Below are 16,915 nucleotides of genomic sequence, written 5' to 3' on the forward strand. Positions count from 1 at the left end.
AAATCACACATGGCTAACCAGGTATGATATAGAGTACATAGAAGAACTTCATGACCTTACTCCTGGCAGCGAGGAAAAGTTCCTCAGTATCTGTTGCCAGACTGGGATCTCTATTCTCTGCCTAGTACCACTAGACTACCCCCCCGTTGCTACTACATCTGTGACACTGGCCAACCCCTGTGGTACTGATCAGTCAGAGATCTTAGTCCACATCTGATTAAGTGTTTCAAGCAACGTATTGTCAAGGGTATAGCTAGCTCGATGACATACAGCGAAAGCTGGTGCCCACTACCCACCTTCATTGTAAAGGAATTGTTTGTTAACAAACTAAAGAACAATGAGTAGAGGATATTTAAAATCATAGCTAGAGGTCAGCCGCAATACACTTGCCTGTAGTGCTTTAGGCCAGGGCTACACTGACATTCGGCTTTACTGGAGTGTGAAAGTGGAAATGCCACTGGAATAAATTTGTGTTGATTGTCCCTCCTGTGGGAGGCAGCAATGAGTCTGACACCGATGAACTGTAAAATGGTCTGTGGCCTGAGTTGGTCTGGGGGGAGTTAGTGGCATTAAGAATGCAAAGAAGTACTGTAAGGGGTGGGGGTAAAGGTTATGAGATGGGTAAACTCCAATCATTTTTCAGAGGAAATCCTGACTACTTTTGAAAAAAAATTGTATTTATACAACTGTTCATTTCTATGGGAAACATGTATTCTGCCATTTGGGGATTCTAAGCAGGGCTAAATGCCAGAGAGATCAGTTCATCGGACTTTGTTTATTGCAGCTTCTATGACCTAAATAGATTTGCAATACATTCCTGTCCTGCCTTTTCATTGAAAGCATCTTAACATACAGTCAATATTCAAACATAGGCCAACAGCCTTATGTTGTGTGCATTCTTTGGGTGGTGGGTACGTGTAGATTCTTGCCTCTGTCCATAGCCCCCCTCCTCCTAACTGTACCAAAGCCCTGCAGTCTATCTGATAGGCGGGAAGGTACATGGTGAATTCCACACATTCCACTGTCCGGCTCCGAGAGAGGTGACAGAGGAGAGGCATGAGGTGGAGGCCAAGAATGGAAGAGAGGGATGATTTGGTTTACCCAGGGACTCAGTAATATGTCATCTACATGAAATGAACAAATATTAAGATAAAAACACAGAATACAATGTTTTGTAATACAGGCTATAATTGGCAAGACAGAAACCACCAGTCAATCAGCTGCACTAAGACTAGGTTCCAGATGAGGGAAAAAAAAAAGAAAAACCTGGATGCTTAGTTTAAAAACAATCGATGTACTACTCTATAATTTAGATAACAGGGCCAGATCAGAAAAGTACCACATACTTTCAATTGCAGGAGAAGAGAGATGTCAATTTTTATTACCCATGGCAGGCCCAGAGTGCCATGCTTCCCAGGTTAACAGGCAAGCTAATCTTTCCCACATCTTTAACACATTGGATACAGTGATGGGCCACCAGGGTCCACGACTCACCTGTTTATAGCTGGGGGCAGAACTGGCCACAGCCCCACGTAGAAAGTAACACTATCCGGCCTTCCCAACATTATATTTATATCAATCAGGAGAGACAGGGGCCAGAGAGGGGTGGAGAGAAATACCACAGAGGAGAATAGCAGATAGGGAAGGGGGAAAAATACCACAGAGGAGAATAGCAGATAGGCAAGGGGGAGAAATACCACAGAGGAGAATAGCAGATAGGGAAGGGGGAGAGGGAGTATACAGCACAGAGAGAGAAGGGTGAACAGGGAGTGTAAAGACATACTGAAGGGAGTACAGACACAGTGAGAGAGAGGGAGTGGTGTGGTGTCTCAGAGAAAGACAGAAAGATCTTGAAGCAAGATGGGGTCAACGGCTTCAAAATAATCCCCACCAAAAATACCCGCCCAAGCAACCCCATATCTGAAAGATGACACTCCCATGAAGAGAGCGCTGGACCAAAATAAAAGCACTTCCCCACAGGCCAGTAAATCAGATGACAGGGGAAAGTCTAAAAGACCATTTTGACACACAGTCATGCTTAGACATCGAGAACAAACTCGCACCAATAGATTAGTGAGAGAGCCAGCGGCTACCATGAGCTTGTGTGTGTTGGAGGGGGTGTGAAAACCTCAAGAATAGACAGCCTTGTTTCTCTTCCCCAAGTTCAGCTTGTGCAACACTGAATCAAACCAACCAACCTCCAAAAACAGCCAGCCATCTTCCATGCTCTGTGGCCCTGTGGAATCCTCCACACTGAGCTCTTTGAACAACATGCCCTGGGGAGTCCCAGCCTGAGTAATGTGGGAAGAATCCAGCAGGAACTCAGAGTCCTGCTCCATTACACTTACACTGGGGGGGGGGGGGGAAGAGGGCTTGACTAACTTTTATTGGTCAAAATTGTCCATAACAGCAGTGGCAGAGCATTCATTTCCTGGCCCTGAACGCAGATTCTGCTCATTGTTTTCGCTTATGTTTCCTCAGGATGTGAGGCAGGGTTCATTGCCTAAGCAATGAGGTCAGTCATGCAGATCCCCCTCCCCCAGACTCAGAACAGGATGGGTGTGGAAGGAGCACAGAAAGAGCTGGACTGGACTGATTTACAGACAGGACCCTCACATTAGTTCAGAAGGCAGGCCCACACAAACATACAGTAGTGGTAGGCATACAGGGAGAAACCCTACAGGTCCCTGGGGGTGATGACTAGTCTGGTAACACTGGCCCACTGCTGACTTACTGAAATACAGAAACTCACCAACTGCCAAAGTTGTAAGGACAGCTATGTTGTCTAAGTTACAGAGTGTGGTTGGAAAATATCGTAAACATTTAGGACCACTAGTGTTGGGCGGTATCCAGATTTCCATTCCATTTCTGTACCATACCGGGGTATATGGTATTACCAAATGTGCACACAAGGGGCGCTATAAATATGTTTTTTGGGGGATGCACAAAACAATTTAGGCACCAGGGATGTTGATCCAGGAGAGGATTGAATGTCTCGGTTGTAACCAAGAAGCTTGATAACTAGCCACTTAGCTAGGAAACCAAATGCATAGCTGGAGCCCTGAGCTAGATATAATTTGACACATCTTAGATTTCTTATGGTTATACTTAAAAGCAGTGGCATAGCCCTGTAGCCCCCTCCCAAAAAATATCTATATATATATATATATTTTAAACAGTATTTCGAAATAGACATTTTAAACCGTATACCGAGGTATCGCCCAAGCCTAATAGACATTTTAAACCGTATACCGAGGTATCGCCCAAGCCTAATAGACATTTTAAACCGTATACCGAGGTATCGCCCAAGCCTAATAGACATTTTAAACCGTATACCGAGGTATCGCCCAAGCCTAATAGACATTTTAAACCGTATACCGAGGTATCGCCCAAGCCTAATAGACATTTTAAACCGTATACCGAGGTATCGCCCAAGCCTAATAGACATTTTAAACCGTATACCGAGGTATCGCCCAAGCCTAATAGACATTTTAAACCGTATACCGAGGTATCGCCCAAGCCTAATAGACATTTTAAACCGTATACCGAGGTATCGCCCAAGCCTAATAGACATTTTAAACCGTATACCGAGGTATCGCCCAAGCCTAATAGACATTTTAAACCGTATACCGAGGTATCGCCCAAACCTAAGGACCACACCATTTAATGTGCACCCAGTCCTCTCTTGAACAAGGGAATATGGCAATGTTTCTACAAGGTAATCAACGAATACAGTCCACATCTCCTCAAAAGAGGATACAGGACCCTGAACAGCTTCTACCCAAAAGCTAAATCGTTAGTCCATGTAGCCATTTGGTTATCTGCCGGGACCCTTTTTGGACTAACTATGACTCATCACATATGCTGATGCTACTTTTTAATCCTCTGTCACTTTAATCCTAGTTATATGTACATATTTACCTCAATCACCTCATTCCCCCGCACAGCGACTCAGTACTGGTATCCCTTGTATATAGCCAGGTTATTGTTACTCATTGTGCATCTATTATTAAGCATTTTACTTTTCTATTATTTATCTTTCTGTAACGGCCGTTGCTGGTGGAAAAAGGTGAGGACCAAGGTGCAGCGTGGTATGTGTCCATATTTATTAAAATGAATACGGAAATAACAAAAATACGAATGAGACACGACCGAAAACCGTTCTGGCTGGTGCAGACACAACAGAAAACAATCACCCATGAAACACAATAGAAAACAGGCTCCCTAAATATGGTTCTCAATCAGGGACAACGATTGACAGCCGCCTCTGATTGAGAACCATACCAGGCCAAACACAGAAATAGCAAATCATAGAAAAACTAACATAGACAACCCACCCAACTCACGCCCTGACCATACTAAAACAAAGACATAACAAAAGAAACAAGGTCAGAACATGACACTTTCTTTCTTTCATTCTGCATTGTTAAGGGCCCGTAAGTAAGCATTTCACTGTTAGTCCACACCGGTTGTTCACGAAGCATGTAAAAAATAAAAAGTGATTACTGTTCAGACTGCAACGTTGCCTCTCCTATAATGCTGTCCTCTCAACCAGCTGCCCACCTACACACCACTCTTATCTTAATGACTGGTCATGACATAAACGAAGGCTGCTTTCAGCCCACAGGGACAGCCCGTCTGTGTGTTTCCCAAGCATGGAGAGTCAATCATACAGGCTCCTGAGGAATTCACACAGAGGAGAGTGGGGACACGCCACACTAACACGCCAGTAAGACAGGCCATCTGACACTGACTGTCACATGTGGGTAAAGACGCACATCTGGGAGAAAGCTCAGCTGCACTGCGGCCACATCAGTAATGGTTCTGGGCCTTGTTCTGGACCTGGCTACCACCTGATCGGAGACATGTCTGAGTCTCTGGAACGTTCACATGCCTTGTCTAACCTAGGGTTGCTCACACGGTACAACAGAATCCCCCCTGCTTTTTGGGAGGGTAGGAAATGGGGACATCTCTGGTACACTGGGCCAAGTAGAAAGAGGAGAGGATGATTGGGTTACGCAGCTCTACGTCATCAGAGGAATCCCTGCAGAGACCAGGGAATAGGGTTTTACTAGGACACAGTAGGACTTACTGAGGGTACCGGTTTGTGAAGAGCCCTTTCTTTACAGGGCCAGTGTGGAACAGTGGTGGGAGTTGGTGAGCCGTAACCCAGTAAGTATTTGGCCTTGATGTTAAGACATTCCACAGCAGCCTCTCCCCCTCCCTCAGGCCTGGCTTCCCCCGACTTAAGTGAGACAGCAGGCTCCCTCTCAGTTAACAATCAGTCCTTTCACTGGCTCAGAGCAGCTTTACCATCTAATGAGCCATGGAGGTATTCTCAGATCAGGCTAAGCACAAAAGATGTCTCCTCGTCCCTCCACTTAAACAAGTAAAAAAACATCTCACTGACATGCTATTTTGGGTCATTCATACAGAACAACAGTGCCCATCAGCCAGCATGATCAGCCAGATGTTTGGTCCCTAAAATGCACTGAAACATGTAACCATGGAATATGATCTATGTGTACAAGTATGAACGGTTCAGGTTCGCGTACAGTAGGCTCTGCTATTAGAGGTATGCCGGGTTCCAGGCGTTTGTGTAAATATCTCTAGTGCAAATCTGTATCTGAGAAAGTCCTCTAGTCGTTTGAAGACCCATATTGCTGCAGGTCTGTAGGATACTCTAATGTCTGAGTATGTACTCTAAACATGACTACCCAGCTAACAAACATTCCCAGAACTTTAGAGAACGTTCCCTTAGGTCTCAATAGGTCATTAACTAACGTTATCATAGGAATGTTCCTGTGATGTCCTAGGAATGTTTCCAAGAGACCATCACCTTAAATGTTAAATAGAACGTCATTACCTTGTTCTCAGAACTTAAGATGTTAACTGTTCTAGACAGGTTTCATGAGAGCGTTGAAATAATATTAATGTCTCCAGTTCTGATGGTTAGGAGAATATTCCATCAACGTCCCACCCAACATAGTTGCCATGTTATCAGAAAATAACTTGTCTAGAATCTTAATAGTTTAAGTGGAAACGTGGCAAGAACATTTGCGCCAAATGTGTCATTACTCATCTTGTTACTGTTGCCCAGCCAATCAAGGCCCTGATTGGTGAACCACTGATCCACTCACAGAGCTCTGTCTGTTGGCAAGATTAGGGACACACACACACACACACACACCTTTTAACATAGTGTTCTCAGCTTCCATATTTGCCGCACATGATTTAATTGTGCATGTTCATTTATACATGAAGTATTATTCAGCATATCCTCACTCGGGAGTTGAACTCACAACCTCTTGGTTTACGATACGGTAATCTTCCTGCTACACCACCATGTGTACCTGTGTCAGGTATCAGCTGATATGACTCTTCTCTCATCATTGATTTGATTTAAATGATTTCATCAATTTAAGAGCTTTCGGTTTAGGGGTCTAATGTTGTTGGGGCATTTGACCCCGTTTTAATCTTACTCCTGAATCAGTAAGATAAACTATTTTGACATTTTTCCACATTAAATGTCAAGAAGATGGAAAGTTGCGCAGCGAAATAGAATGAATAAATACTGATAATTTATGAGGTAGTGGAAAGGTGGTCAATTTGTGCTCAAGGTGTAATCCTACAGATTCCCAGCTTTCAATGAGAAACTGATTTTAATTAGATACTTTTGGTCATGTAGTGTACGTAGACACCTGCTTGTCAAACATCTCATTACAAAATCATGGGCATTAATATGGAGTGGTCCCCCTTTGCTGCTTTAACAGCCTCCACTCTTCTGGGAAGGCTTTCCACTAGACGTTGGAACATTGTTCTGGGGACTTGCTTCCATTCAGCCACAAGAGCGTTAGTGAGGTCGGGCACCAATGTTGGGCGATTAGGCCTGGCTCGCAGTCGGCGTTCTAATTCATCCCAAAGGAGTTTGATGGGGTTGAGGTCAGGGCTCTGTGCAGGCCAGTCAAGTTCTTCTACGCCAATCTAGTCAAATAATTTCTGTATGGACCTCACTTTGTGCACCGGGGCATTGTCATGCTGAAACAGGAAAGGGCCTTCCCCAAACTGTTGCCACAATGTTGGAAGCACAGAATCGTCTAGAAGGTCAATGTGTTAAGGATTTCCCTTCACTGGCGCTAAAGGGCCTAGCACAAACCATGAAAACAGCCCCAGGCCATTATTCCTCTTCCACCAAGCTTGTGTGCCCTACCACTTCGCAGCTGAGCCATTGTTACTCCTAGACACTTCCACTTCACAATACAGCACTTACAATTGACCAGGGCAACTCTAGCAGGGCAGAAATTTGACAAACTGACTTGTTGGAAAGGTGGCCGGCCACCTATGACCGTGCCACGTTGAAGAAGTCACTGAGTCATTAAGGCCATTCTACTGCCAATGTTGGTCTATGGAGATTGCATGGCAGTGTGCTCGATTGTATACACCTGTCAGCAACGGGTGTCGCTGAAATAGCCAAATCCACTAATTTTAAGGGGTGTCAACACACATTTGTATATAAAGTGTAAGATAGGGGTGTTGTCAAATAATGACATGAACATATTTGATAAGAATGTGAAGGTAGTGTGACTCCCCTTGCGGATCTCAAACCCAGGCCACCAGCACTTATGATGAACGCCATAACCACTGGGATATCCTTGGGACATGTGCTTGCTTAAAAGGCCAGTATAGTTAGGACCTGTCCAGAAGCAAACCCTAACTCTTTCTCTGTAGGCACTTGTGAAACAACTAGATAGGTGTAAAAAGGAGTAATATTAAAAACAGGGTTATATGGCCCACAAACATTAGACAACTATACAAAAAGCCCTAAAATTAATGAAATAAGGAAATCAAATCAATGAGAGAATAGTCAGATTAACAGATTAACTGCAGTGGCAAACCGTGATTATCTGACCTAGGCTTTAGTTGTGGAAAAAAATGACAATACATCAGATCAAATGTAGAAAAAGAACAGAAACAGAGCATCACTTAATGCACCCGACATTATATTGTGTAGTCGAACCATTGCAGACTCTAGTGCAGGGGACGCAATGCTTTTTGATGAAAAGCAGCCGTGCTTCGGGCTGCAGCACACAAGGCCAGCACACGGACACAACAATTATTTTCTGAAGAGGTCCCAATAGAATAAGGGTACATCCTCGTATACCATGGATTGTATGTGTAACAAGGTTAGCAAAAAACAGTTGAAGTTGGAAGTTTACATACACTTAGGTTGGAGTCATTTAAAACTCGTTTTTCAACCACTCCACAAATTTCTTGTTAACAAATTATAGTTTTGGCAAGTTGTTTAGGACATCTACTTTGTGCATGACAAGTAATTTTTCCAACAATTGTTTACAGACAGATTGTTTCACTGTATCACAATTCCAGTGGGTCAGAAGTTTACATACACTAAGTTGACCGTGCCTTCAAACAGCTTGGAAAATGCCAGAAAATGACGTCATGGCTTTAGAAGCTTCTGATAGGATAATTGACATAATTTGAGTCAACTGGAGGTGTACCTGTGGATGTATTTCAAGGCCTACCTTCAAACTCAGTGCCTCTTTGCTTGACATCATGGGAAAAGCAAAAGAAATCAGCCAAGACCTCAGAAAAAAATGTGTAGACCTCCACAAGTCTGGTTCATCCTTGGGAGCAATTTCAAAACGCCTGAAGGTACCATGTTCATCTGTATAAACAATAGTATGCAAGTATAAACACCATGGAACCATGCAGCCATCATACCGCTCAGGAAGGAGACGCTTTCTGTCTCCTAGAGATGAACGTACTTTGGTGCGAAAAGTGCAAATCAATCCCAGAACAGCAGCAAAGGACCTGGAGGAAACAGGTACAAAAGTATCTATATCCACAGTAAAACGAGTCCTATGTCGACATCAGCAAGGAAGAAGCCACTGCTCCAAAACCTCCATAAAAAAGCCAGACTACAGTTTACAACTACACATGGGGACAAAGATCGTACTTTTTGGAGAAATGTCCTCTGGTCTGATAAAACAACTTCAGGAACTTCAGGAAACAGCAGAGGGAACACCCCCCTATCCACATCGATGGAACAGTAGTGGAGAGGGTAGTAAGTTAAGTTCCTCGGCGTACACATCACAGACAAACTGAATTGGTCCACCCACACAGACAGCATCGTGAAGAAGGCGCAGCAGCGCCTCTTCAACCTCAGGAGGCTGAAGAAATTCAGCTTGTCACCAAAAGCACTCACAAACATCTACAGATGCACAATCGAGAGCATCCTGTCGGGCTGTATCACCGCCTGGTACGGCAACTGCTCCGCCCACAACCGTAAGGCTCTCCAGAGGGTAGTGAGGTATCACTAGCCACTTTAACTATGCCACTTTGTTTACATACTCATCTCATATGTATATACTGCACTCAATACCATCTACTGTATCTTGCCTATGCCGTTCTGTACCATCACTCATTCATATCTTTATGTTCATATTCTTTATCCCCTTACACTTGTGTCTATAAGGTAGTAGTTTTGGTATTGTTAGCTAGATTACTTGTTGGTTATTACTGCATTGTCGGAACTAGAAGCACAAGCATTTCGCTACACTCGCATTAACATCTGCTAACCATGTGACAAATAAAATTTGATTTGGATCTGTTTGGCGATAATGACCATTGTTATGTTTGGGGGAAAAACACCATCCCTACCGTGAAGCACGGCATTGTGCAGCGATACACCAACCCAATCTGATCATACAACTGTGTGATCACGCACTATGGAGTAACTTCTTTGAAGTGAAGTGTTGAAACTTGTTAAATTGTTAACTATTATTCAAGACGAACTAGTATAATACACCCCTACCTACATGTACAAGTCAGTTCTCCCACACATTTTATTTGACATTTATTTACATAGCACTTTTTGGTGTCCCAGTTAAGTCTTATTTTCAATGACAGCCTAGGAACAGTGGGTTAACTGCCTTGTTCAGGGTCAGAATGACAGATTTGTACCTTGTCAGCTTGGGGATTTGAACTTGCAACCTTTCAGTTACTAGTCCAATGCTCTAACCACTAGGCTACCCTGCCGCTAGACTGCTTCCTGTATATAGCCTCGTTATTGTTATTTTAATGTGTTACTTATTTTTTGCTGTTGTGTATTTGGTAACTATTTCTTGAACTGCATTGTTGGTTAAGGGCTTGTAAGTAGGCATTTCACGGTCTACACCTGTTGTATTCGGGGCATGTGACAAATAAAGTTAGATTGGATTTGTCAATGTTGATACAAATCACATATCCCAAATCCTGCAATAAAGAGGGGAAGGGAATCTGTCTCTAATTTGTCTGTTTCGGTGTTGTATTCTCAAATGAACAGTGCATTTTTGTTCAGTCATAAGCTCTTTTGACACGACGATAAGGTGAAGGTGCTCTTTACTCAAATGGCACAACAGAATCATACAGATGGTCCACAGCATACAGTGCATTCACTAAGTATTCAGACCTTCTCCACATTGTTACGTTACAGCCTTATTCTAAAATCGATTACATTTTTTTTTTAATCCTCAATCTGCACACAATACCCCATAATGACAAAACAAAAACAGGTTTTTAAAACTTAAATACATGTACATAAGTATTCAAAACCTTTGCTATGAGACTCGAAATTGAGCTCAGGTACATCCTGTTAACCACTGATACTTGGAGTCCATTTGTGGTAAATTCAATTGATTGGACATGTTTTGGAAAGGCACACACCGGTTTATATTAGGTCCCACAGTTGACAGTGCATGTCAGAGCAAAAACCAAGCCATGAGTTCGAAGGAATTGTCTGTAGCGCTCTGAGACAGGATTGTGTCGAGGCACAGATCTGGGTAAGGGTACCAAAAAAAACATCTGCCACATTGAAGGTCCCCAAGAACACAGTGGCCTTATTCAATCTTACATGGAAGAAGTTTGGAACCACCAAGACTCTTCCTAGAGCTGGCCACACAACCAAACTGAGCAATCAGGGGAGAAGGGCCTTGGTCAGGGAGGTGATCAAGAAACCGATGGTCACTCTGACAGAGTTCCTCTGTGGCGATGGGAGAACCTCCCAGAACAAGAACTTTCACAAAGGACAATCTGTGCAGGACTCCATCAAATCAGGCCTTTATGGTAGTGGCCAGATGGAAGCCACTCCTCAGTAAAAGGCACATGACAGCCAGCTACAAGTTTGAGACTCCTTTAGGGGCCTTTTGGCAGACCATGAGAAACAAGACTCTCTGGTCTGATGAAACCAAGATTGAACTCTTTGGCCTGAATGCCAAGCGTCACATCTGGAGGAAACCTGGCACTATCCCTATGGTGAAGCATGGTGGTGGCAGCATTATACTGTGGGGAAGTTTTTCAGCGGCAGGGACTGGAAGACAAGTTAGCATCCAGGGAAAGATGAACGGAGCAAAGTACAGAGAGATCCTTGATGAAAACCTGCTCCAGAGTGCTCAGGACATCAGACTAGGGTGAAGGTTCACCTTCCAACAGGACAATGACCCTAAGTAAACAGCCAAGACAACGCAGGAGTGGCTTTGGGACAAGTCTCCGAATGTCCTTGAGTGGCCCAGCCAGAGCCCGGACTTGAACCCGATCGAATATCTCTGGAGAGACCTGAAAATAGCTGTGCAGCGGCACTCCCCATCCAACATGACAGAGCTTGAGAGGATCTTCAGAGAAGAATGGGGAAAAACTCCACAAATACAGGTGTGTCAAGCTTGAAGTGTCATACCCAAGAAAATTGGGGCAGCAGGTAGCCTAGTGGTTAGAGCGTTGGACTAATAACCTAAAGGTTGTAAGATCAAATCCCGAGCTGACAAGGTACAAATCTGTCATTCTGCCCCTGAACAGGCAGTTAACCCACTGTTCCTAGGCAGTCATAGAAAATAAGAATTTGTTCTTAACTGACTTGCCTAGTTAAATAAAGTTTAAATCAAAGAACTGAGGCTGTAATTGCTGCTTCAACTGAGTAAAATGTCATTTTTTGCTTTGTCATTATGGGGTATGTGTGTAGATTGATGGGGGGACGACAATTTAATACATTTTCGAATAAAGTTTAACATAACAAAATGTGTAAAAAGTCAAGTGGTCGGAATACTCTCCGAATGCACTGCATCTTGTATTACTGGAAAAGGACAAGATGGAAAAGGACTGTTGCTGCAGTTTCTCCTTTGTCCTTTTCCAGATCATCTTCACAGTGGGAATCCAGTTGACATGGGTGTCTTGACAGAGATCAGCTGGTGAACCTACTGTAGTACATAAACAAATTAAAAGCATACCTGATGTTAGAATAACACTTATTTTGGTTACCTATACCAACCTTAATTGTTTTGTTGTGTTTAACTCATTTAGGTGTTTAAGTCACATTTAAGTCACATAAAGTCACACAGCGTCCTCTCCCATTGAGACCTTTGTCCTATGCTGTAATGTCCATACATTTGATCTCCTCTTATGAATAAAGTTCAACAAATCATCAAATCAAATTGTTACATGCCCGAATACAACAGGTGTAGACAATGCAGTTCAATAAATACATTTCAGAAAATATTTACTAAAGACACAAAAAAAGCAAAAAAATGTAATTTGATCAATTGTTCAGCAGTCTTGGGGGTAGAAGCTGTTAAGGAGCCTTTTTGGTCCTAGACTTGGCGCTCCAGTACTGCTTGCCGTGCAGTAGCAGAGATACATTTTTGGGCCTTCCTCTGACACCTCCTATTATATAAGTCTTGGATGTCAGGAAGCTTGGCCCCAGTGATGTACTGGTCCGTATGCACTGGTCCGTATGCACTACCCTCTGTAGTGCCTTACGGTCTGATGTCGAGCAATTGGCAAACCCGGCCGCGATGCAACCAGCTCTCGATGGTGCAGCTGTAGAAATTTGAGGATCTGAGGACCCATGCCAAATCTTTTTAGTCTCCTGAGGGGGAAAAGGTGTTGTCATGCCCTCTTCACATCTGTCTTGGTGTGTTTGGACCATCATAGTTCGTTGGTGATTTGGACACCAAGGAACTAGAAATAAGCATTTTCTGGTTTGTATATGGCTTTATACAGCTCGTTGAGTGCAGTCTTAGTGCCATCGTCGATTTGTGGTGGTGTTTAGACAGCTACGAATAATATAAATGAGAACCATCTTAGTAGATGGTGTAGTCTACAGCATATCATGAGGTATTCTACCTCAGGCGAGCAATACCTCAAGACTTTAATATTAGACATTGCGCACTAGCAGTTATTGACAAATAGACACACACACCCGCCCCTCGTATTATCAGACGTAGCTGCTCTGTCCTGCCGATTCATGGAGCAGCCAGCTCTATATTATCGGTGTCGTCATTCAGCCATGTCTAGGTGAAACATAAGATATTACCATTTTTAATGTCCAGTTGGTAGGATAGTCTTAAATTGTAGATCGTCCAGTTTGTTTTCCAATGATTGCACGTTGGCCAATAATACGGAGGGTAGTGGTCGTTTAACCTACTCGTCGGCAAATTCTTACAAGGCACTCCGCCCTTCCCCCCCTTTTTCCTCTTCACATTGATGATGGGGATTTGGGCCCTGTTTTGACAAAGCAGTATATCCTTTGCATCAGACTCATTAAAGAATCTTTGTCCAGTTCAAGGTGAGTAATAGTTGTTCTAATGTCCAGCAGCTCTTTTCAGTCATAAGAGACATGTACAAAACGAGTTACAAACAATGTGAAAAAACAAACAAAATAGCAGTTGGTTATTATCAAATGAATATAGTAACCACACATTTTTGGGATAATGTCCTCCAGGCTATATGGACATCATATTGTACAATTTGAGTCTTTCCTTTTCATGGTCATGGCTAGAAAGGATCCAACTTTTTTCAAATTAACATCATATTCTAGATTACATGGTTGCATTCAAGACAAGGTATTTTTTTTATTGATTGTTGTCAGTAGAGTAGGCCTAGGCTACCATCGTATTATAAAAGATTTGGCTAATGTCTCCAGTCAAAGTGTAGTACAGCTGCTTCAAATGCCATATTTTTCCCATGCCAAGTAAAGAAACGTCTGATATAGCCTATAAGCCTGTGCCACTATGCACATATTAATAGTCTAAATTATCACTATCCAATCTACTCTAAACATTAGGAATACTAGTCTTATGTTAGTCTGTAAATGCTAATAATAGAAGCATGTAGTTATGTTATAAAATGTGCCTTTTTAATGGCAAAAAAAAAAATGCTTCCACAAAACTTGACTCACTCGACACATGCCAATAGCTCGACTACAAGCTATCTAGCTAGCAAATATTGTCTAACACCTGCACGTTGGCCAATAATACGGAGGGTAGTGGTCGTTTAACCTACTCGTCGGCAAATTCTTACAAGGCACTCCGCCCTTCCCCTCCCCTTGTCAACACCTTGTTAGCATAACAGCTAAACTAAACACGAAATCGGACTTGATTTACCAGTGATGAAATTATCATAGCAGACAGCTGTCTGGGTTCAGGTCTTGATGGGCAAAAAGTTTTTTTTATTTTCTGACAGTTCTTGAGTCATCTCATTGATGCCATCAATGGTGTTTCATGATTGCAGGGAATCTGTAAACATGTTTTTTCCTCCGTTACCTTTCCTGCCTTGTTAGAGCAGCTAAACAATCAACATAAAATCACCAGGGTGATGAATATATTAGTTTTAGGCACTGTTATCATGCAGTTTGGGGATGCAACTCGGCTGTTGTCCGAATAATTAATGCAATAGTCTTCCAACATGACCAGCAGGAGGTGTCGTATGTCAACTGCAAACCCGATATTGTCTCAAATCTAGGTTGTGCCTTTAGATCTAGAGAAAACTAAGGAAGAATTTCACTTCTCAAACCCCTGGCGTAGTCTGCTTGGTCTGTTTCGCAAACGTTTCCGGAAGTCTGGCTATGTTGTACCTCTGGGTTTAGAAACTCTGGCCTAGACACCTCACTTTTTTTCATGTAATTTTTTTTATGGCCGCCCATTGCAAGTCAAAATGTGATTGGTTCTTTCCACTGTCACTCCAAAATTCTGCACTAATAGCTGAACGGCACAGGCCTTCTGTCCATCTTCTGAAGGCCTAGCCAATGGCTGGCTGAGCTAGCTAGACTTTTCTACCCAGACACCACCAAAAGAAAATCCAGATTGAAGAGAAAAACCTATCCAGTTTGAACCCTTTCCTTTCCAACACAACCCAAAGCGATGAAATCAGGAGATTATTAAAAATTATTGAAAATATGAAAAAGAAATTAAAACAATTAAAAATATATATACAGTACCAGTCAAAAGTTGACACACCTACTCATTCAAGGGTTTTTCTTTATTTGGACTATTTTCTACATTGTAGAATAGCAAAAACATCAAAACTATGAAATAACATATATAGAATAATGTAGTAACCAAAAAAAGTCTTAAACAAATCAAAATATATTTCAGATTTGAGTTTCTTCAAAAAAGCCACCCTTTGCCTTGATGAGAGCTTGGCCAAGCCCATCAAGGATCTGATTGGTGAACCACTGATCCATTCACAGCTCTATTTTTGTTGGTAAAGTTTGGGGGACACATGCACAATGTGAAGTGAAAAGTGAAAAGTGTTTTCGACTTACATATTTGACATACATGATTACAGTGTACATGTTAATTTATATTGTTCTTCTTGCTACTGCACTTGAAGAAACATTCAAAGTTCTTGACTGACCTTCATGTCTTAAAGTAATGATGGACTGTCATTTCTCTTTCCTTATTTGAGCTGTTATTGCCATAATATTGATCTGGTATTTTACCAAATAGGGCTATCTTCTGTATACCACCCCTACCTTGTAACAACACAACTGATTGGCTCAAACACATTAAGAGCGAAAGAAATTCCACAAATTAACATTTAACAAGGCACACCTGTTAATTGAAATGCATTCCAGGTGAACGGGAACATCTGGCGACTGATACACAGGAATGTTCTTGCAACATTCCTATCAAACGTGTCTAGTACATTATTATCTTGTATTCTGAGAACATGGCCATGTATGTTTGGTGTAATATTCCCCTAACACTCAGGAAACTACATCAATGAGAACATTGTAACCACATTCTAGAGAAGTTCTGTTTGACATTAAGGGAATTTTCACCTAACACCAAAATATGTTGAAAAGGGTGCTCAGAAGGTTTTTGCTAACATAAATACAATTCATTTAATTAACGGAAAACTGGACACAGAGGAACATTACAAAAATGATCTCCCTGGAATGGTTAGCTGGGTAGCCTTGGACATGAGACCCAGCCTAGGACAGTTTCAGCCTTGGACATGAGACCCATATATAAAACAGAAGACACTCGGCCTGCTATCAGCACAGAACTACCACTAGAAATAAAGTCAGTCAGAGACAACCAAATACAGGTAGGGATCCAACCACTATATAATAAGTAAATATTTAGTTTCACTCATATGCCATGAATGTTGCCATTAAAAGTTAGTACATCTAATTTGAGCAGGGTGCCTGTGGAGAAGGCACAACCATATTTGCCATACAATAAGTGACAATGGGCTTGATTAAAATTCAAGCGGCAGACATACACTATTTATGACATTTCACATGTTTTTCTTATATTGAGATTGTGTCGCCATTTGGAACGTTTGGATAACACTGAACATAAAAGGCTATAACGTTACAAACTTGCTCCGTGTTACTTTGGCCAACTTCAAGCATCTGTACCAACTGCATTGAGACCGAGTTGTAGTAAAAAAAAAAATAATAATAATAATAATAATACAAAAATACGCCCATAACTCTTACGCCTACGATGGTAAAGTCAATCAATATGGGTGGAATCTCGTTTTTATACAAACAATGTTGACACCATCAGACGAACTTTTGCTAAAATGTTAGCATAAATTCTTAGTTTTTTAAAATTTATTTTTTAAAGCTGACGAGATT

At 42.1% G+C, this 16,915-nt stretch overlaps 1 protein-coding gene across 4 annotated transcripts in view; it reads right to left on the reverse strand.

Moving 5' to 3' along the window:
* Window positions 1–16,915, reverse strand: part of LOC110525537 (paxillin) — a 30,527-nt gene that overhangs the window by 13,202 nt on the left and 410 nt on the right. The window lies entirely within an intron of this gene.

Source organism: Oncorhynchus mykiss, chromosome 6 (genome assembly GCF_013265735.2).
Source record: "Oncorhynchus mykiss isolate Arlee chromosome 6, USDA_OmykA_1.1, whole genome shotgun sequence".
In the NCBI taxonomy this organism is placed as follows: domain Eukaryota; kingdom Metazoa; phylum Chordata; class Actinopteri; order Salmoniformes; family Salmonidae; genus Oncorhynchus; species Oncorhynchus mykiss.